This window comes from Ornithorhynchus anatinus, chromosome 2, assembly GCF_004115215.2.
Source record: "Ornithorhynchus anatinus isolate Pmale09 chromosome 2, mOrnAna1.pri.v4, whole genome shotgun sequence".
In the NCBI taxonomy this organism is placed as follows: Eukaryota; Metazoa; Chordata; class Mammalia; order Monotremata; family Ornithorhynchidae; genus Ornithorhynchus; species Ornithorhynchus anatinus.
Genome location: NC_041729.1, coordinates 68,054,220 through 68,076,198, shown reverse-complemented (window position 1 = coordinate 68,076,198; position 21,979 = coordinate 68,054,220). Strand labels below are relative to the sequence as shown.

At 44.6% G+C, this 21,979-nt stretch overlaps 1 protein-coding gene and 1 non-coding gene across 2 annotated transcripts in view; one reads left to right on the top strand and one right to left on the bottom strand.

Moving 5' to 3' along the window:
- PRKN (parkin RBR E3 ubiquitin protein ligase) overlaps positions 1–21,979 on the bottom strand; it is a 1,416,888-nt gene that overhangs the window by 156,827 nt on the left and 1,238,082 nt on the right. The window lies entirely within an intron of this gene.
- Positions 6,899–7,036, top strand: LOC114809571. The gene has a single exon (XR_003757347.1). It is a non-coding gene; the product is annotated as a small nucleolar RNA SNORA7 (small nucleolar RNA).

Genomic DNA, 21,979 nt, shown 5'->3' with positions numbered 1-21,979 from the left:
ACACAGAACCTCCATCTCCCAGCTTTTTCCATTAGGCCATGCTGCTTTTGTCATGGTGCCCAAGGATATTATTAATATTGCAAAATATTACCCAAGGATCATATTACCCAACCTTCTATCCCTTAGCCCTTCATTTTATGGAGGGTACCTTGCCATATTCTTAAAACAGCATGCGCTAATAGAAAGAGCATGGGCCTGGGAATCAGAGGCTCTGGGTTCGAATCCCAGCTCTACCCCATGTCTGCTGTGTGACCTTTGTCAAATCACTTAACTTCTCTGTGCCTCAGTTTCCTCGACTGTAAAATGGGGATTCAATACCTTTCTCTCTCCTCTAAGACTGTGAGGCCCTTGCAGGACAGGAACTGTGTCTGATCTAATCTACCCCAGCATTTAGAACAGTGTTTGACTCAAAATAAGAGTTAATAAATGCAATAAAAACATGCTTCTTAGGTCACCTCAATAACGGAGCATGATCTCCTAAATTCTCTACACAAAATGCTGTTTGTTGAAGCTTCTACAAGTAGCCAAGTTGAAAGAAATCAAACTTTATCCTCTAAGAAAGTCATGAATCCAAAATATCACCTGTTCTTTGAAAGATGAACAGAAGTTGCAACTGTCCCATTCATTCCTTTTCCAGTCAATCATATTTACTGAGCTCTTACTGTGTGCAGAGCACTGTACTAAGCACATGGGAGAATACAACGATAAGAGATATATTCCTTCCCACAGTGAGCTTACAGTCTAGAGGGACAATAATCATGACATTTGTTAAGCACTTAGATGTGCCAAACACTGTTCTAAGTGCTGGGGTAGATACAAGGTAATTAGGTTGGACACAGTCCCTGTCCCACATGGGGCTCACAGAGAAGCAGCGTGGGATAGAGAAGCAGCATGGTGTAGTGGACAGAGCTAGGTCTGGGAGTCAGGAAATCAGAGGTTCTAATTCCTGCTCTGCCACATTTCTGCTGTGTGGTCTTGGGCAAGTCACTTCATTTCTCTCAGCCTCAGTTACCTCATCTGTAAAACGGGGATTGAAACTGTAAGTCCCATACGGGAGAGGGACAAGGACGGGGACCTGATTTGCTTGTAACTACTCCACAGCTTAGTACAGTGCCTTAGTAAGCACTTAACAAATACCACAAGTATTATTATCTTCATCATTATCATTAATCCCCCATTTTACAGATGAGGTCAATAAGGCACAGAAAGTGAATGACTTGCCCAAGGTCACACAGCAGGCATGCGGGTGTGGTAGAGCCAGGATTAGAACTTTCCCACATCCTCTGACTTCCAGGCCCATGCTCTATCCACTAGGCCATGCTACAGTGCCTGGTTCATGGCTACAGTTTATTGAAGCTACATCCCATTCATTTTAGAACCCTGGTTTTCAAACTCAGTGGGATCAATTTGGTTACAAAAGTTTGCCTGTGATCGTACAGTTCTCTTTGCAAAAAGACAATTTAACTAAAATGTTCTGAACTAATTGCAAAGATAGTCATTTGCATAAGCATCTCACTTAGGTGTTCAGGACCAAGAGATACATGCAATTAAACTATCTGAAGTCAACACATTTTGGAAAGCTTTTTCAGGAAAGGCAATTGTTCTGCATAGTTTCCAAATATTTATTTTCCTTATAGGCAGGATTTGTTCTTTAGGAAGAAATGACCTGACTCAGCATTCCAATGGATGGAGGAGGAGAAAACTATACGTAAAGTCATGGTAAAAAGGCAAGAGAGCAAAGAAATAGGGTAGAATAGGAAAAGATCAGCCGAGGAAGGAGGGGCGTGCTGAGAATCATCCTTCTCCAGTTACTACTAACAGTCAATTAATCATATTTATTGAGGGCTTTCCGTGTGAAGAGCACTATACTAGGCATTTGGGAGAGTGCAATATAACAGAGTTGGTAGTCTTGTTCCCTGCCCATAGCGTGCTTATAGTCTAGCGGTGAGCTTACAGTCTCGAGGCTGTTCGTTTATCAGGATCCAGCTTAAGTGATTCCCATTACTGAGGAATCCTATTCCTCCTTGCAAGCCTTTCCAAAGTCTAAAATTCAGACTAAGTCCTTTTAACCTATGTTTGTCTTAAGATCAGGAGAATTGCTGTAATTTATTTATTTATTTATATTAATGTCTGCCTCCCCCTCTAGACTGTAAGTTCATTGTGGGCAGCAAATGTGTCTGTTTACTGTTACATTTTAATCTCCCAAGTGCTTAGTACAGTGCTCTGCATACAGTAAGCACTCAATAAATACGATTGAATGAATGAATGAAATGAACCGCGGTCCATGGGCCACTGGGAGCGGGACCAGAACTCAGCCCGGGGCAGCCAGAGATGATGGATTGGTGTGGGAAAGCTCTGCAACTTGTCTGCTGGGTGATCTTAGGCAATCACTTAACTTCTTTGGGCCTCAGTCACCTCATCTGTAAAATGGGGATTAAGACTGTGAGGCCCATCTGGGACATGGACTGTGTCCAACTTGATTAGCTCATATGTACTCCAGTGCTTAGTACAGTGCACAGCTTAATCAGAGCACCATAAAAAGGAGAAAAAAGGAAAAAAAAAAGGAAAGGATTTTTTAAAAAATCTGCACTGTTTTAGTATTCCCATTTTCTTTACCGTAATTCAAGACGGCTAGGACACATTTCCACATCCCCATTCCCCTAAAATGTGAGTCCCCAAATAATAGATTTACAGGACTTTGCATGAAACAAAAACTCCTCACTCTTGGCTTCAAAGCTCTCCTCCATCACCTGGCCCCCTCCTACCTCACCTCCCTTCTCTCTTTCCACTGCCCACCCTGTACACTCTGCTCCTCTGCCGCTCACCTCCTCATGTTCCCCCGTTTGCGCCTGTCCCGCGGTCGACCTCTGGCCCATGTCCTACCACTGTCCTGGAAAGTCCTCCCTCCCCACATCCACCAAACTAACTCTCTTCCCCTCTTCAAAGCCCTACCTAGAACTCCCCTCTTCCAGGAGGCCTTCCCAGACTGAGCCCCCCTTTCCCTCTGCTCCTCCTCCCCTCCCCATTGCCCCTTCTCCTGCCCTCTGCTCTTCTCCCTTCCCCTCTCCACAGCACTGTGCATATTTGTATATATTATTTATTACTCTATTTTGTTAATGATTGTATATCTATGATTCTATATCTATATCAGAGAAGCAGCATGGCTCGGTGGAAAGAGCACGGGCTTTGGAGTCAGAGTTCATGGGTTCGAATCCCCGCTCAGCCACTTGTCAGCTGTGTGACTTTGGGCAAGTCACTTAACTTCTCTGTGCCTCAGTTACCTCATCTGTAAAATGGGGATTAAGACTGTGAGCCCCACGTGGGACAACCTGATTCCCCTGTGTCTACCCCAGCGCTTAGAACAGTGCTCGGCACATAGTAAGCGCTTAACAAATACCAACATTATTATTATTATTATTACTGATTCTACTGATCTTGGTGATATCTACGCCAGACTTCTTGTTTTGTTTTGTTCTGTTTTGCTTTGCTGTCTGTCTCCCCCATTTAGACTGTGAACTCATTATTGGGCAGGGATTGTCTCTATCTGTTGCTGAATTGTACATTCTAAGCACTTAGCACAGTGCTCTGCACATGGTTAGTGCTCAATAAATACAACTGAATGAATGAATGACTGTCCATCCAAATTAAAATATACAATCATCTCCATTAAAAGCTGTTGTATTACTCAGAAAGCCAATGAATCTGTCTACATCAGATCAACTGCCCTGTTATTTTAAGATATAAAAATCAAGGTAAAGGATCCCACAGTGTTTCAGAGAGCGGTCTGCTCAGTAAGTATTTCTTGGTTAACAGTCATTGTTAGCAGATTAATTTCAAAGCTAATAAAGAACACTGATAACTAGTAACTTTTTGCCCAAATTCATCATGGTTGGGTTGGCTGATTTCAGGGTTAAATGGAGAGGCTGTGTTTATCACAAGACTTGTTTCTTTTAATGCATCATTGTTATTTGTTTAGCCCTCATCAATGTTTCCTGTATAATAATTAAAGGATTTATTTTAGTGCTTCTTGCTGGGAAAGAATACACAGGTGGGAATTAGACATGGCCCCTGTCCCTTGGTGTGCTCACAAGTTCAGAATTTCCCAAGACAGATCGTTGCACCTGGTTGTTCTCAGCTTTGATCTCGGCTCTGCTCAACACTCTACTACCAACCTTCCCATTTAGCCCTGTAAAGACAATGGTTCATTGGAATTTACTGAGTGCTTACTGTGTGCGGAAAACTGAACTTGGCACTTGGGAGGGTAGAATACAACAGAGTTAGAAGACATGTTCACTGCCCTCAGTGAGCTTAGCGGCTAGAGGGATTTCTATTTGGTTCTTTGATTGCACCTATATTAGTTACTCTGATTTGCTCCCCCCAACATCCCTGCACGATAGGGTTCAGGAATTATTACCCCCATTTTACACATGGGGAAAGTGAGGCACAGGGCGGTTGAGTGACTTGGCCATGTCCACACAGTTGACAGGTGGCAGAGCCAGGATGAGAACCATAAATTCTGACTTCCGGGCCTGCGGCACTCCCACTACACCACACTGCCTCTGCAGGGCCAAGGATTGGTAATAATAATGATAATAGTAATGATAGTACTTCTAAAACACTTACTATGAGCCGAGCACTGTTCTAAGCACTGGGATAGATACGAATTAATACGTTTGGACACAGTCCTTGTCCCACGTGGGGCTCCCTCCATTAATCTCCATTTTATAGATGAAGTAACTGAGGTCCAGTGAGGCCCAAGGTTACAGAGCAGACAAGTGGCAGTACCAGGATTAGAACCCAGGTTCTTCTGAACCTGCTTCTTCACTTTTCTTATGAAGGCTATCGTTCCCCTTCCTCAGTGAGTTTGCCCTCTTCTTCCATGGTGTTGAAGTACAGGGATTTAGCCTCTGAAAACTCACAGGTTGGTATCATTCCAGAGCTCAAGGGTCAGTCCTGAATCTTAATGAGTCATTGGTTGAGGTCCCTCAAACTTTGAGGACTCCTGGGAAGTAACTGCTGCCTTGAGCACATTTAGTTACACCCATGTGGCCTGATGGGGTTTTTCTCTTAATAATAATAATAACTGTGGTATTTGCTTAGCACTTACTATATTCCAGGTACTGTACTAAGCGCTGGGGTAGATACAAGGTAATCAGGTTGGACACAGTCCCTGTCCAAACTGGGGCTCACAGTCTTAATCCCCATTTTAGAGATGAGGTAACTGAGGCACAGAGAGTGAAGCATCCTGCCCAGAGTCACCCAACTGACAAGTGGCAGAGCCAGGGTTAGAACCCACATCCTTCTAATTACCAGGCCCATGCACTATCCACTAGGCAACACTGTTTCTCAACTCAACCTCTCATCAATTCTGTTATTTTAATATTCGCTCAAGTGCATAGTACAGTGCCCTACACACAGTAAGCACTCAATAAATGCCACTGGTCAATTAAAGGATCAAGATCATAGTGGTCCCTTGACCCAGCCACCCATAGTTGTTGGCTGGAGCAGGCCCCCAGGCCTGCTAAAGGACAAAATCATTTCAGAGCCTGCACTCCCCACCCTACTCACATGCCAAAATTTCCACTGTCTTCTTTCCCGCTCAAGAGATGCAGAAAAACGCCAGATCTACAATCAATGATAATTTATAAGTGCTACCTGTATGCAGAGCACTGGATCTACAGATATGCTTTCCTCCTCAGCATTTCCCTTATGTTTTTTGTCTGCAACAGACTCTGCAGTAGGGGATGGGTAAGAGAAGGGGTGGGGACAGGGTGAGCATCATTTGTAGAAGTCCACCCAGCTCCCTGACAGCCTTACAGCTGCTGGATCAATTAAACATCCCACCCCAGCTACAGTGATGGAGAGCACCTTTCAGGGGCTGAAGGAGAGAAGGGATTTCCTTAAGGGGACGAGAAGGAAGCTGGTGACATCTCCCCCAACTCCACAATAACTGGGGGCTGTAGGCCTTGGGTTTCAGCCCTGGTAGCCTAGGTCTTAATCTGACCCCACTTCTGCAAAGGCTCTAGAGGAGAAAACATTTTCGAGGATTACAGGAGTACGGTCAACCTGGACTTACAAAATCCATTCTTCCCGATAATAAGGACCAGGTAAAGGAGACCTGAGGGCTTAGAAGTGGCAATTCTTACTCACAGAGTTTACAGGTCATAGGTCAAGGCAAGCAGGAAGTTGACAGGCTACTCTGCAGTTCAAGAGAAGCAGCATGGCCTAGTGGATACAGCACGGGCCTGGGAGTCAGAAGGATTTGGGTTCTAATTCCTACCTCCACATGTATTTGCTGTGTGACCTTTGGCAAGTTACTTAACTTCTTTGTGCCTCAGTTACCTCATCTGTAAAATGGGGATTGAGACTGTGGACCCCATGTGGGATAGGGATCATGCCTAACCCAATTTGCTTCTATTCACCTCAGTGCTTAGAACAGTGCTTGGCACTTTAAGTGCTTAATAATAATAATTATGGTATTTGTTAACGGGTTACTACGTGAAGAAAAGGTTTGTCTGAGCAACCAGTATATCACTTTGTTGGTGACAGCCTCCTGCAGTGGCAGTCATTATTATCAATGCGAAGGCAGAGGCTTGCTGTGAGTTTTCTGCTGATATCAAGCTAAATTTCCCTCTTTGATATATACGCGTGTGTGTTCATGTTCCTTCAGTTTAATCGCTGCAACAATAATGCCCTATCTGTTGTCCAAGCCTTCCAGATGACAAAAATAGAAAGGGCTTGGAGTATATGAGAAAGCAGATGCAAAAACTTTGCTCACACAAACTCACGGAAGGAGTGAAAGTATTGCCAACAGCACTGGGGAGAAAATCATGATTCGTGCTTGTGGGCAGGGACCTGTCAACTAACTGTTATTTTGTACTCTGTAAAGTGCTTGGTCCCCCTCTCTGGATCGCACCTGGAGAATTTCCAGTACTCTACCAGTCATGGCTATGGGAGGGAGAGTCAAGCAGAGGCCTACCCATTCCATTCCTAGCTTGGGCAGTGGCTGGCAAGTGGAAGGCAATCTGCTACAAGTCAAAGCTCACCCGTGGTGGGCAGTAGCCTCATTGCAGTGAGTCGAGGGTGGAGACTCGACTTTACTGTGCAGAAGGCAGCAATGGTAAACCACTTCTGTATTTTTACCAAGACAAAGCTATGGATACACTACCAGAATGACTGCAGATGGAGAGCAGGACATTCTGGGAGAGATGTGACCATGGAGCTGCCATGGGTCAGAAACGACTTGGCATAAGACAAGACAAGCGCTTATTACAGTCTATGCACATCGTAGGCACTCAGTAAATACCATTGATTGACTCTTGTTTGTAAAATGGTCTAACCCAAAGGTAGTCAAGCTGTGCAGAAAAATCAATGAATTTACAAGGCTTTATTTAACCAAGAAAGGAAAAGAAGACTTTACAACGCCAAGGAACTCACCCTTCTGCTATTAAAATAAACCTCACTAAAACCCACACTTAGAAAAGAAAAGTTTTAGCTACATTCAGAAGCCAGTACTGAATCACTACTATCAGTGAGTCTCCCATATATGATCAAGTGACATGAAAGGAGTGGGCTGCCATTAGCGTGTAAATAATAATAAAGAGAATTGTGGTATTGTCAAGTGTTTACTATGTGCCAGTCACTGTACTAAGTGCTGGGGTGGATACAAGTGAATCAGATTGGGCACAGTCCCTGTCTGTATGGGGCTCACCGTTTTAATCAACAATGCTGTGGAATTCAAGACTGAGAGGTCCTTGACAGGTGGCAACTTGAGGTGTTTAGCTCATAGGAATGATACCTGTAATATAATGAAACAGCTGAAAATGTCTCACTCTTGATAATGATAATAATAATTGTGGTATTCCTTAAGCACTTACTATGTGCCAAGCACTGTTTCAAGTGCTGGGGTAGATACAAGTTAATCAGGTTGGATACAGTCCCTATCCCTCATGGGGTTCACACTCTTAATTCCTTTTTTTTTCAGATGAGGTAACTGAAGCCCAGAGAAGTTAAGTGACTTTCCCAAGATTACCCAGCACACATGCACTGATTTGCATCACCAGCCCTTTGGTCCAGTGACCAATCATCCATCTCCAAACAGTATTTATTAAATTCCATCCTGTGTGTGACACATTCTTTTAAATAGTATTAGAAACACGTGGGGAATTTCACCCACTATTTATTGAACACTTTTACTAAATTGTGAATCTAATATGGTGGAAATTCATATCCTAGGTGTTGCTAAAGTGCTTTTTTATGTTATTTGTTAAAGCTCTTACTGTGTGTCAGGCACTCATACTAAGTACTGGGGTAGATGGGATCAAGCTGATCAGGTTGGACATGGTCTCTGTCCCTCATGGAGTTCACAGTCTTAATTCCCATTTTACAGATGAAGTAACTGAGGCACAGAGAAGTTAAGTAACATGCCTAGGATCACATCCAGCAGCTGGGATTAGAATCCAGGTCTTTCTGATTTCCAGGCCCATGCTTCATCCATTACACTGTGCTGCTTCTCCCCAGGCCATTAGGCTAAAAGTACATTTTTCTTACAAATATTATGAAGATGACATGAAGGCACAAGTAAATGGCCAAGCTGTGCTCCAGCTTATGCTGAGAAACTTCATTACATTATTTGGGAAATGTCTTCTGGGATGGGATGACAGAAGATAGAGAGTGCAGGAAAAATATATTTTTCATATTATATTATAAATGTATACTTGAGCTTTGATTACATAGCCTGGATAATGAAAAATCTGCTCGAACACATGAAAAGCTCTCTAATACTGAGCCTAGTCAATATGAAACCTATTTTTTAATATTTCATTTGGGTATGTTCATCTCAGTTTTGAATATCTTCTAATAAAGGATAAAATTCTTAAATTGTTTAAAATTTAAACTAGCATGTGCAATATAACAATAGCTATTCTGACGAGAACAACTTCATACTAAAGTAGAAGATAATGAATACCAATTTTCTCCCTGAAAATGTTTTTGAACTTTATTAGAAAAATCCATATTTATTTTAAAAAGGTCCCTCAAGGAAGAAGTGAAATGAGTTGATGAAGAAAGGTTTAAAAAAAAAAACTATGGCAGTTTGGCTTTGAAGCCCCTATGTTAAGGAGATTTGATGTTAAGGGAAAATTAGAATATGAAATTCAATTTAAAAAACCCCCTACAAATCATTTCAGAATCATCACCTCAGGTTACTGCTTTAATTTTTGTGAGATAGATATATCAAGATTAGCTTTGGTATTTCTGGATTCTCTTAGTTTTCTTAGGTCAGAGATGCTACAACTTCTCTTGCTATCATCAACCTTAAAGTCAAAAAAAGTTCTCCCTCCATTAATCAAACTCTCTGACTGCCTTTTAAGCCAATTTTCTCTTGTTCTGGGGAGCTGAAGAACCATTTTAATTTCTTCCTTATAATAACTCTTAATACACTTTAAAGATACCACTGTCATCCCATCCTCTCTTTCTTTGACTGAAAGCTTTTTTATTATTTTTTTATGAATTCTTCATTTTCCTTCCTATGAGTTTTTTTTCTGTCTTTCCTGGGAAATTCTTCCCCGGAAACATGAAAACTGGAACTAATGCCCCCATTGGCTGTGATGCTTATCTTGGTGGAAGGATTGTATGTTGGATTTTGTGATTCACAGTCCTGCTCACACTTTCAACTCCTAGGATCTTAGTTTTTTTTATGATATTAGCTTTAATCATCCTGCCACTGTCACAAATTCAGTTTGCCGTCCATTGTGAGAACATAAATGATGCTGTTATTGAATTGGCTCGACTGGGCCTGCAGCCTAGTACTCTGTTTCCTGTAGTATTTTTTTTGCTTACTATGTGCCAGGCACTGTATTAAGTGCTGGGGTAGATACAAGATAATCAGGTTGGATACAGTTCATTTCCCACATGGGGCTCACAGTATTAATCCTCCTTTTACAGATGAGATCAGTGAGGCACAGATAAGTTCAAGTTCACACAGAAGACAAGTGGCAGGGCCGAGATTGGAAGAAATTCTCAAGAAATAATAATAATTATTATGGTATTTGTTAAGCATTTATTATGTGCCAAGCACTGTTCTAAGTGCTGGGGTAGATGCAAGGTAATCAGATTGCCTTGAATCTGATCTGCCTTGAATCTGGCCTTGATTGCCTTGATTGCCTTGATTGCCTTGAATCTGGAATGGCAGCGTGGCTCAGTGGAAAGAGCCTGGGCTTTGGAGTCAGAGGTCATGAGTTTGAATCCCAGCTCTGCCACTTGTCAGCTGTGTGACTGTGGGAAAGTCACTTAACTTCTCTGTGCCTCAGTTCCCTCATCTGTAAAATGGGGATGAAGACTGTGAGCCCCACATGGGACAACCTATTTCCCCTGTGTCTACCCCAGCGCTTAGAACAGTTCTCTGCACATAGTAAGCACTTAACAAATACCAACATTATTATTATTATTGCCTTAATCCCCATTTTACAGAAGAAGTAACTGAGGCACAGGAAGTTAAGTGTCTTGCCCAAGGTCACACAGCAGACACGTGGCGGAGCCAAGAATAGAACCCACGTCCTCTGAGTCCCAGGCCCGTGCTCTTTCCACTAGGCCATGCTGCTCTACTGTCATCAGAATAAACTCCTCTGTTTGGATACTCAAGTCTCATGATGGAGACATCCATGATCCTTGACAGGAGAGTCCACATGCAGATGCCGCCATCTTGCTTTGCCCCTTTCTCACCTTCCTTCTCTCCTTCTCTCTGCCCACTCTGATCCTTGGAGACTTCAACATCCATACGGATGTACCCGACGACTCCTCTGCCGCCCGCCTGCTATCCCTCCTCGACTCTGCCGACCTCCTCCTCCACCATACCGCGCCTACTCACCGACTCGGTCACACCCTCGATCGCGTCATCTCCCACCGCTGCACTATCTCCTCCCTCACCGACCCTGAAATCCCCCTCTCTGACCATAACCTTCTCACCTGCCTCATCTCTCGCACTCCCTCCCCCTGCAAATCTTCGCTACTGCCCCACAGAGACCTCCGCTCTCTCGATCCCATCCGTCTTTCCAAAAGCATCTCTCCTCACCTTGCCGCCCTGTCCTCACTTCCCACTCTCGATGATCAGGTCTCCGCTCTCAACTCCACCCTCTCTACTCATCTCGACTCTCTCGCCCCCCTTTCCCTCCTCCGCTCTGGCTCCACTAACCCACAGCCCTGGATCACCTCCTCCGTCCGCCTCCTACGCTCCTATGCTCGAGCTGCTGAGCGCGGCTGGCGAAAGTCCAAGCACCAAGCCGACCTCACACACTTCAAATTTATCCTTTCCTGCCTTAACTCTGCCCTCTCCTCCGCCAGGCAAAGCTTCTTCTCCTCCCTCATCGACACCCATGCCCGTCACCCCCGCCGATTGTTCCGGACCTTTAACTCTCTCCTTAGGCCCCCTGTTCCTCCCCCTCCCCCATCTCTCACCCCCAATGATCTGGCCACCTATTTCCTCACGAAAATCAACACGATCAGGTCTGAGCTCCCCAAAGTCACCCCTCCGCCTCTCCCCTCCCCCCACCAACCCCCTCCCCTACTTTCCCATCCTTCCCTGCAGTATCCTCAGAGGAGATCTCCTCCCTCCTCGCAAGTGCCACCCCCTCCACCTGCGCCTCGGACCCCATTCCCTCTCACCTTCTTAAAACCATCGCCCCTGCCCTCCTCCCTTCCTTAACTTCTATTTTTAACCACTCAATCTCCAAGGGCTCCTTCCCCTCTACCTTCAAACATGCCCACGTCTCCCCCATCCTAAAAAAACCCGCTCTTGACCCCACTTCCCCCTCCAGTTATTGTCCTATCTCCCTACTACCCTTCCTTTCCAAAATCCTAGAACGAGTCGTCTACAATCGATGCCTAGAATTCCTTAACTCCCATTCTCTCCTAGACCCCCTCCAATCTGGCTTCCGTCCCCTCCACTCTACCGAGACTGCTCTCTCTAAGGTCACCCATGACCTCCTTCTTGCCAAATCCAATGGCTCCTACTCCATTCTGATCCTCCTTGACCTCTCTGCTGCCTTTGACACTGTCGTCCATCCCCTCCTCCTCCATACCTTATCTCACCTTGGCTTCACGGACTCTGTCCTCTCCTGGTTCTCCTCTTACCTCTCTGGCCGGTCATTCTCGGTCTCCTTCGCTGGAGCCTCCTCCCCCTCCCATCCTTTAACTGTTGGAGTTCCTCAAGGGTCAGTTCTTGGCCCTCTTCTGTTCTCCATTTACACTCACTCCCTCGGTGAACTCATTCGCTCTCACAGCTTTGACTACCATCTCTACGCAGATGACACGCAGATCTACATCTCCGCCCCTGTCCTCTCCCCCTCCCTTCGGGCTCGCATCTCCTCCTGCCTCCGGGACGTCTCCACCTGGATGTCGGCCCGCCACCTAAAACTCAACATGAGCAAGACTGAGCTCCTCATCTTCCCTCCCAAACCCGGTCCTCTCCCAGACTTCTCTATCACCGTGGATGGCACGACCATCCTTCCCGTCCCGCAGGCCCACAATCCCGGTGTCATCCTTGACTCGTCCCTCTCGTTCACCCCACACATCCTATCCGTTACCAAGACCTGCCGGTTTCACCTCTACAATATCGCCAAGATCCGCCCTTTCCTCTCCACCTAAACGGCTACCTTACTATTACGGGCTCTCGTTATATCCCGGCTAGACTACTGTGTCAGCCTTCTCTCTGACCTCCCTTCCTCCTCTCTCGCCCCGCTCCGGTCTATTCTTCACTCCGCTGCCCGGCTCATCTTCCTGCAGAAACGATCTGGGCATGTCACTCCCCTTCTTAAACAACTCCAGTGGTTGCCCATCGACCTCCGCTCCAAACAAAAACTCCTCACTCTAGGCTTCAAGGCTCTCCATCACCTTGCCCCTTCCTACCTCTCCTCCCTTCTCTCTTTCTACTGCCCACCCCGCACGCTCTGCTCCTCTGCCGCCCACCTCCTCACCGTCCCTCGGTCTCGCCTATCCCGCCGTCGACCCCTGGGTCACGTCCTCCCGCGGTCCTGGAACGCCCTCCCTCCTCACCTCCGCCAACTGATTCTCTTTCCCTCTTCAAAACCTTACTTAAAAATCACCTCCTCCAAGAGGCGTTCCCAGACTGAGCTCCTCTTCCCCCTCTACTCCCTCTGCCATCCCCCCTTTACCTCTCCGCAGCTAAAGCCTCATTTTCCCCTTTTCCCTCTGTTCCTCCACCTCTCCCTTCCCATCCCCACAGCACTGTACTCGTCCGCTCAACTGTATATATTTTCGTTACCCTATTTATTTTGTTAATGAATTGTACATCGCCTTGATTCTATTTAGTTGCCATTGTTTTTACGAGATGTTCTTCCCCTTGATGCTGTTTAGTGCCATTGTTCTTGTCTGTCCATCTCCCCCGATTAGACTGTAAGCCCGTCAAATGGCAGGGACTGTCTCTATCTGTTGCCGACTTGTTCATCCCAAGTGCTTAGTACAGTGCTCTGCACATAGTAAGCGCTCAATAAATACTATTGAATGAATGAATGAAAGCACCATTGACTGATAAAAGGTCTGCCCAACTGCATCCACAGGGTTCCCAATCTCTGCTTTGACTTGCCACCTCTTTGCTTTCCCCTATCCCAAAACCTGGGATTAATTCCCAGCCTTTAGCAACCTTTTTCCCTAGTCCTCCACCTGCTAAGCCTGGTGCTCCAAGTAAGTGACTTAATGGTTTTCATTCGGGAGGCAGCATGGTCTAATGGATAAAGCATGGGCCTGGGAGTCAGAAGGACCTGGGTTTTAATCCCAGCTCCAGCACTTGTCTGCTGTGTCACTTGGGTAAATCACTTAACTTCTCTGTGCCTCAGTTACCTCATCTGTAAATTGGGGTTAAGATTGTGAGCCCTACCTGGGACATGGACTGTGTCCAACCTGATTACCCTGTATCTACTCCAGTGTTTACAACAGTGCTTGACACATAGTAAGTACTTAACAAATACCATCATCAGCATAAGTATGGCATTGAGTGTAAATTCAGGTGCTAAAATCAGGGTGTTTTATTTTCCAGTATCAGCAGAAACAAGAGCCTAGGTTGAAATCTTGCTATGTGCAGGCTCTTGGGAATATACAGTAGGACTAAAAGGTACTTCCCTCTTCTTTATAATCGAATAGGGGAGACAGTAGACATAAAACATTGACTATACAATTGTTGAGGAGGAGGAAATAGATAAAAATAATGGTCACTAGTGAATAAAAAATGCAAATAACCAAGGCACACTTGAATATCGAGTTGCCTGATCAGGTGACATAGCTTACTCCATGAAAGAACTATCTAGTTTCTGTGAACTTAATTGTTAAATACGTTGGTTTCTACATTGGTTTCTGAATGACACAATGGCTGAACTCCACCCACAAGGTGATACTGCCTACGACTGACTAAGGTGAGCCTGGAGGACAGAGTTCTTAAGCATCTTGCTACATGTGTGAATTCCCTGCTGGCTGCAGTTTCATATGTATCATATTCCAAGGCAGGAGCCCACATCGCCCTTCCAGCTCACTCCATTTGGGGCCAGGGAGTCACATTTTGATCTTCAGATTTTCAGGCTTTTTTGTTTGATGATTACAGTGATACAATCAGAGTCACAACCAAGCCCCCCGGGGCCTTTCTCACCCGAGAGATCACCACAGAAATAACTCCCTTTCCTCTTCTCCCTCCCTCTCCCATCACCACAGAAAACATCCACCTTTCCTCTTCTCCATTCCTCTCCCTGACCTCAGACGGGGCATATTTTCCTGCAGTACCCAGTAACGTCTTGGGACACATCTACCAAGAAGGCATTACCGAGCTTGCACTTATCAACACATGCAGCCAAACTGAATGACTCGATCTTCATTTTCCAAATGATTGCTGGAGGGATAGCTTTTATTAGCCCTTGGGTACATACAGTTAAACTAAATAAAGTGTCCCCAGCAATGGGTTCTGTAAACCAAGGAGTTAAAATATTGCAAGGGGTTTGTGAATGTGTGTGCATGTGTGTGTGCTTGGGAGACTAAAGTTCTATTTGGAGAGGAGCTTTTGAAACAGTTTCTAAGCTTATATTTAACAAAATATTCCCAAATTGTGCTGTCTTCCCCAGGGCATTCAAAAACCCATTAATAACACGTTTGTCATTGACAGAGTGTCTATTATGAAGCTCAGGCTGTGTGAAAGGTTGCCTCTCTGCAAGAGAGCTATGACAGGCCTGATGGGAAGTTTGGAAGGGGGTTGATGATGACTACGTGTTGCCTGTTGGTTAGGGCTGGGGACACAGGCAAGGAGATGGCTCGGGAAAAAATTTCCATTAAAATCAAGAAAAACCCCAACTTGCCCCTAACATCCCCTCCTATGGCTTCTTCGACCAGCTGCTGCACGGACACCCTACCGAGGAGCAAATTGCTTTCTTAGCAGGACATTTGGACACTCCAGAATTAATAGATACGAATCCCAGCATGCCAAGCCAAGCGCAAAGGCAATTTTATATGAGCAACACTGTCATCTCAATTTAGGACAACAGCCAGGGTGCCCTACGGGGCATTGCAACAGCTTCTCCAAGTACCCGGCATAAGACATTCTCACTGCCTTAAGGGTATGGAAAGCTGGTATCTCTAACAGTCCCAGGCCAAGGAGAGCAGAAGATGTAATGCTCAGATGACAACAGCATGTACTGTCTGAGGAGATCAATCTCTGTTCAGTGGCCTCCCAGGTCAGCGGAGAGCGGCAGCAAAGTTTGAGGGGAAGGAAGCGAGAGAAAGGAAGCTAAAAGCATCATTAATTTGAAGTAGAAGATGTTTCATAATCAGGTTGGGGGTGGGGGTTGAAGCACATCTAGGAAATGCCATGTGAGATTCTTTCACTCGTGCTAATCCTGCTTCACAGCACAAAGAACACGAAAGCAATTTGAGCGTGCATCTTATACTAGTGAGTTATTATTGGTCTGAGACTCGGAACTAGGTCGAATCTAAATGCCACATCGATTAGTGTGGCATTTTATGGACTCGATTTTCTTTCATCCCATAAAGACAGATTGAAAGTTTTCTATTTAAAAACTGCTTGCCCACAATATATCTAAATGTGTCCTGTTCGGGAAGCGATAGATATAAATAGAAGGTTTCAACCTGCAGGCAAGGACCCTGGGTGAATTAGAAGATGTCGCAAAATGTTTGACCACTGGATTCTCCCAGGTACAAGAGTAAGTTGAGTAATGGCTCAATAAATATCACTGATCGATCAATTAGCAGTGGGAGCAGTAGTCACTGCCACTGCTGAGCTGTTTCTATCAATAAAGGCTAATATTATTGATCATTTATTGGGTGAAGAGCACTGTACAAACTGCTTGGGAGAGTACACTCCAGTAGAGTGGGTAAACACATTCACAGCTCTCAAGGAGCTTACAGTTTAGCGGAGGAAATAGATGCTAAATAAAATTTACATATAGGGAACACAGTATAGGGATATGTATGTAAGTGCGAAAGTCCTTGCTGAGAAGCAGCGTGGCTTAATGGAAAGAGCCCGGGCTTAGGAGGCAGTGGTCATGGGTTCTAATCTCAGCTCTGCCACTTGTCAGCTGTGTGACCATGGGCAAGTCACTTAACTTCTCTAGGCCTCAGTTACCTCATTTGTAAAATGGGAATGAAGATTGTGAGCCCCAGGTGGGACAACCTGCTTCCCTTATATCTATCCCAGTGCTTAGAACAGTGTTTGGCACATAGTAAGCATTTAACAAATACTAACATTATTATTATTCTTACTAATGAGAACTCAGAAGCTTAGTAGCAGCAGTTTACTCTCTCTCTCGCTTTTCCTCTCACACTGTACATATATGTGTTTCGGTTCAAATTTGAATAACGGTGCTACTGAGCTAAGCACAAGGCTGTGGCTAAAAAGGCAACTTTGCCACCAAAAATTTATTTCCCACGCTTGCTGCTTCCAGGTGATTACAGACCATTGGAATCTGATTATTTTAATGGTATTTATTAAGCAAGTACTATATGCCAGGCACTGAACTAAACACTGGGGTATATACAAGCTAATAATGATAATAATAATGGCATTTGCTCAGCACTTACTATGTGCCAAGTCCATGTCCTATGTGGGGCTAACAGTCTTAAACCCCATTTTACAGATGAGGTTACTGAGGCCCAGAGAAGTTAAGTGACATGCCCAAGGTCACAAACAGCAGGCAAATGATGCTGTCAGAATTAGAACCCCGGTCCTTATGACTCTCAGACCCAAACTCTATCCACTTGGTACCCTGATCCTTTTCAAATCCTCAGCTAAAGGAGAGGAAACCTTCTCCACAGTTTCACCTGCTGTATCTAAAAATAAAATTGAACTTCCCCCAAGCATAATGACGAATCATTTCAATGCCCTACTTTTTGCATAGTCCATGTCAAGCATGATGAGCTGTCTTGGAAGATGCTTGGAAAATGTCACTGTGGATCTAGGCATGCAACAGATTTTAGTGTCAATCTAGATGGTTAAGACTGTAGTGTGCCTTTAGTAGAAAGACCTGCCCAAGTGGGACATCTTATTCTCCCGGACCTTTGCATTCTTACAAATGAATTAATCTGCACTATTCAATTATTCTGTGAATCTCCAGTCAATTATATTCTACCAGAAACATAAAGACCCCCAAAGATCTGGTTATCATGCCAATGGAAACTGTATTCATTTCACGAATTGCCAAATAAAGGGATATGAGAGTCGGCAATTATTTAGTCTGTGAATGAGGTCAGATCCCCCTCTAGGCTGTGGGCAGGAATGTGCCCACCAACTCCGTTATATTCTTCTCTCCCAAGTGCAAATGCTCAATAAATACAACTGATTGATTCTGTAGGGGTTACAAAGACCTTGCTGTTCACCCCACCCTCAGCCCCATAGCACTTACCTACATCCATGATTTATTTTAAATGCCTGTCTCTCCCTCCTGACCATAAGCTCACTGTGGGCAGGAAATGTGCCTATTGCATAGTACTTTCCTAAACACTTAGTACTTTACTATGCACAAAGTAAGCACTCGATAAATACCACCAACTGATTGACTGATTAACAGGAACCCCAAAGACTTAAACCCATTTTTAAATATTTGAAGTGACATTCCCCCATTAAGAGAGTACAAACTCATAGGAGTTTTGATCCGGTAATTCAATGCAAATGAAATTTGTTCATCTAGCATATTTTTATAAGACCAGAGATAAGAGTGTCTGAGAAGGGGGTGGAGATGACTGTTTTCCATATGTTTATTTGATGCATGGGATACTGGGAAGCTTAATGCAAGTCAAAAACGTGTGTGGCTTAACACATTTCAGGATATCAAACATGCTTGTGGAGTATTGAGACTTTGCATGCATCTATGACCATTGATGAGGGAGAGATGAGGAAAGCAGCCTGGCCAGGAGAAAGAGCACGGGCTTGGAAGCCAGAGGGCCTAGGTTCTAATCCAAGCACTCCCCACTATCCTGCTGTGTGACCTTGGGCAAGTCACCTCAGTTCTCTTCCCACACTTTCTTCCTCTGCAAAATAGTAATTAAATACTCGTTCAACTGTTAGCCCTTCCTGGGAAAGGATCTGTGTCTGACCTGTTTATCTCCTATCTACCCCGGCGCTATACAGTGCATGGCACATAGTAAGCACTTAATAAATACCATAGTTCTTATTGCTGTTGTAGACAGGACTTCAGACCTGGCAAAAGGAAACCAAAAGATTTAGGACACATGTTCTTTCTGCTGCTGAATACTCACATCAAGCCATATTTTCCCACCTGGAACATCAGGCAACAACTGGGAATGCAACAATTTATCCTATTTTAGACTGTAAATTCTCTGTGGGCAGGGAATGTGCTTCCCAACTCTGTTGTATTGTGCTCTCCCAAGAGCTCTGTACAGTGCTCTGTACACAGTAAGCACTCAATAAATCCAAAAGATTGATTGATGGATCCCCAGAGCCAACTTGTAACCAAGTCCCCACTGACGTATTTAGGAGTAATGACATCCAAAACTCTTAACTTCCTACTGCCAAAAGGCTGGTGTACCTAGCCAAGCCTGGAGTACTCTAGCCTTAGCATTTGGAAATAACATTATTGATGCAAAAGTCAAACAGTCACATTTATAGAGTGCTTACTGTGTATAGAGTACTGTACTGAAGCAGCGTGGCTAACTGGAAAGAATGTGGGCTTGGGAGCCAGAGGTGGTGTGTTCTAATCCCAGTTCCACCACTTGTCAGCTGTGTGACTTTGGGCAAGTCACTTAACTTCTCTGTGCCTCAGTTATCTCACCTGTAAAATGGGGATTCAGACTGTGAGCCCCGTGTGGGACAACCTGTTGACCTTCTAGATCCCTGGCACTTAGAACAATGTTTAGCACATAGTAAGCACTTAATAAATGCCATCATTATTATTATTATTACTGAGGGCTTAGGAAAGTACACTACAACAAACAGACACATTCCCTGCCCACAATGAGTTTATAGTCTAGGGATCATAACCATGTGAGGACATGGGCCTGAAAAAATTAAGCTGGGCCCTAGACAGACTGTAAGCCTTATGCGGGACAGGGACTGTGTCCAGCCTAATTCACTGTTTCTACCCCAGGATTTAGAACAGTGTTGGTGCATAGTAAGCACTTAACAAATACCATAAAAAGGTGGCCCAAGACCTTCCTGCTTCACTTTCAGGTAAGGTTAGACCATTATCGTTCCGTGCATGTCTCTCCACTTCTCAAAAGCCTTCAATGGTGACCCATCTATCTCCAAATCAAATAGCAACTCTTCACTGTTAGCTTTAAGGCACTTGATCTGCTCTCTCCCTCCCATCTTATTTTTTATGGTAATTGTTAAGCATTTACTGTGTGCCAGGCATTGTATTTAGCACTGGGTAGAGTCAAGCTAATCAGGCTGGACACAGTCCCTGTCCCACATGGGGCTATAGTCTTATCACCATTTCATAAATCAAGTAAATGAGGCACAGAGACATTAAGTGATTTGCTCAAGGTCATGCAGCAGAAGAGAGGCAGCAGGGTTGGAATTAGTTTTCCATCTAACTATTGATCTATCAGCTGGTTGGCTCTGTCTCCTGGCAGAGGCTCTGCCCTGCCAGCAAGACAGAGGGAGGGGAAAGGTGAGCTAGTGGTCTCCCAGAGGTCAGAGAAGCACAGGGTGTCATAATGATAATGATGGACATTTGTTAAGCATTTACTATGTGTCAGCCACTGTTCTAAGTGCTGGGGTAGATACAAGACACATTGGACAATCCCTGTCACTCTTCTGGCTCACAGTTTAAGCGGAAGGGAAAACAGGTATTGAATGCCCAGTTTACAGCTGAGGAAACTGAGGCACAGAGACTTGAAGTGACTTGTCCAAAATCAAATTTCAGAAAAGCAGTGGGGCCAAGACTTCTGAATGGCTGGCCCATGCTCTGTTCATTCTAACATATTAGAAGTCAGGAGTCTCCCATATTTAAGCAGGTCTTTTAAAAGGACTTTTCTATGTTATGGAGAATAAGTGGGCACAAAATAGGGAATGAGAGAGAGAATGGCCACAGGGAACAAAAACCTAAGACCAACTAGATCCAAGAGCACAGAACAGGCAGTGAAGCACTAAAAATAATAATGATGGTATATGTTAAGCACTTACTATGTGCCAAGTACTGTACTGAGCATGGGGTAGATACAAGCAAATTGGGTTGGAAACAGTCACTGTCCCACATGAGGCTCATAGTCTAAAGTTGGTATTTGTTAAGCGCCTACTATGTGCCGAGCACTGTTCTAAGTGCTGGGTCGATCCAGGGTAATCAGGTTGTCCCATGTGAGGCTCACAGTCTTAATCCCCATTTTAGAGATGAGGTAACTGAGGCACAGAGAAGTTAAGTGACTTGCCCCCAGTCACACAGCTGACAAGTGGCAGAGCCGGGAGTTGAACCCATGACCTCCCACTCAGAAGCCCAGGCTCTTTCCACTGAGCCATAGTCATAGTCTTCATTCTCATTTTACAGATGAGGTAACCGAGTGAGAGAAAGCAGAAAGGATATGGGTCTGGGAGTTAGAGGACCTGCGTTCTCATCCTGGCTTCACCACTTGCCTGCTGGGTGATCTAGGACTAGTCACTTAACATCTCTGGGCCTCAATAATCTCATCTGTGAAATGGAGGTTAAGACTGTCAACAACATGTGGGACAGGGCCTGAGTCTAACCTGATTAGCTTGCATCTACCCAATCACTAAGTACAGTGCCTGGCAAATAGTCGGCACTTAAAAAATACCAGAAAGAAGTAAAAGAATCGATGGGTGGAAGAATGCGAGTGGACTGGTACTGCCAAGAAATTGAGCCCAGGTGGGAGTCTGGGAGGATTTTGTGTGGACAGAAGGCAACAGTGGGATAGGTTGAGCTTTCTGAGTTTTAGAATTCATTCCTTCATTTACTAAGTGCTCACTGAGCACAAGAGCACTGTATTATGGACTTGGAAGAATTCAGTAAAGCAGGAGAAAAAGTACAAGTATCATTCTGTCATCCTTAGTATAGATCTATATTTTCAATCAATCCATATTTATTGAGCACTTACTGTGTGCAGAGCTCTGTGCTAAGCCCTTGAGAAAGTACAATGCAACAGAGTTGATAGACACATTCCCTGCCACATGGAGCTGATAATCTACTAATATCTAATGGACAATTACTCTCCCCACCTTCAAAGCCTTATTGAAGGCACATCTTCTTTAAGAGGTCTTCCCCGACTAAGTCCTCCTTTCCTTTCCTCTTCTCCCACTCCCTCTGCGAAGCCCTTTCATTGGATTTGCGCCCTTTTCCACCTCTCCCTCAGCCCCACAGCACTTATGTCCATATCTGTAATTTATTTGTTTCTATTCATGTCTATCTCTCCCTCTAGGCTGTAAGCTCACCGTAATCAGGGAATGTGTCAACCAACTCTGTCATACTGTACTCTCTCAAGCGCTTAATACAGTGCTTTGCCC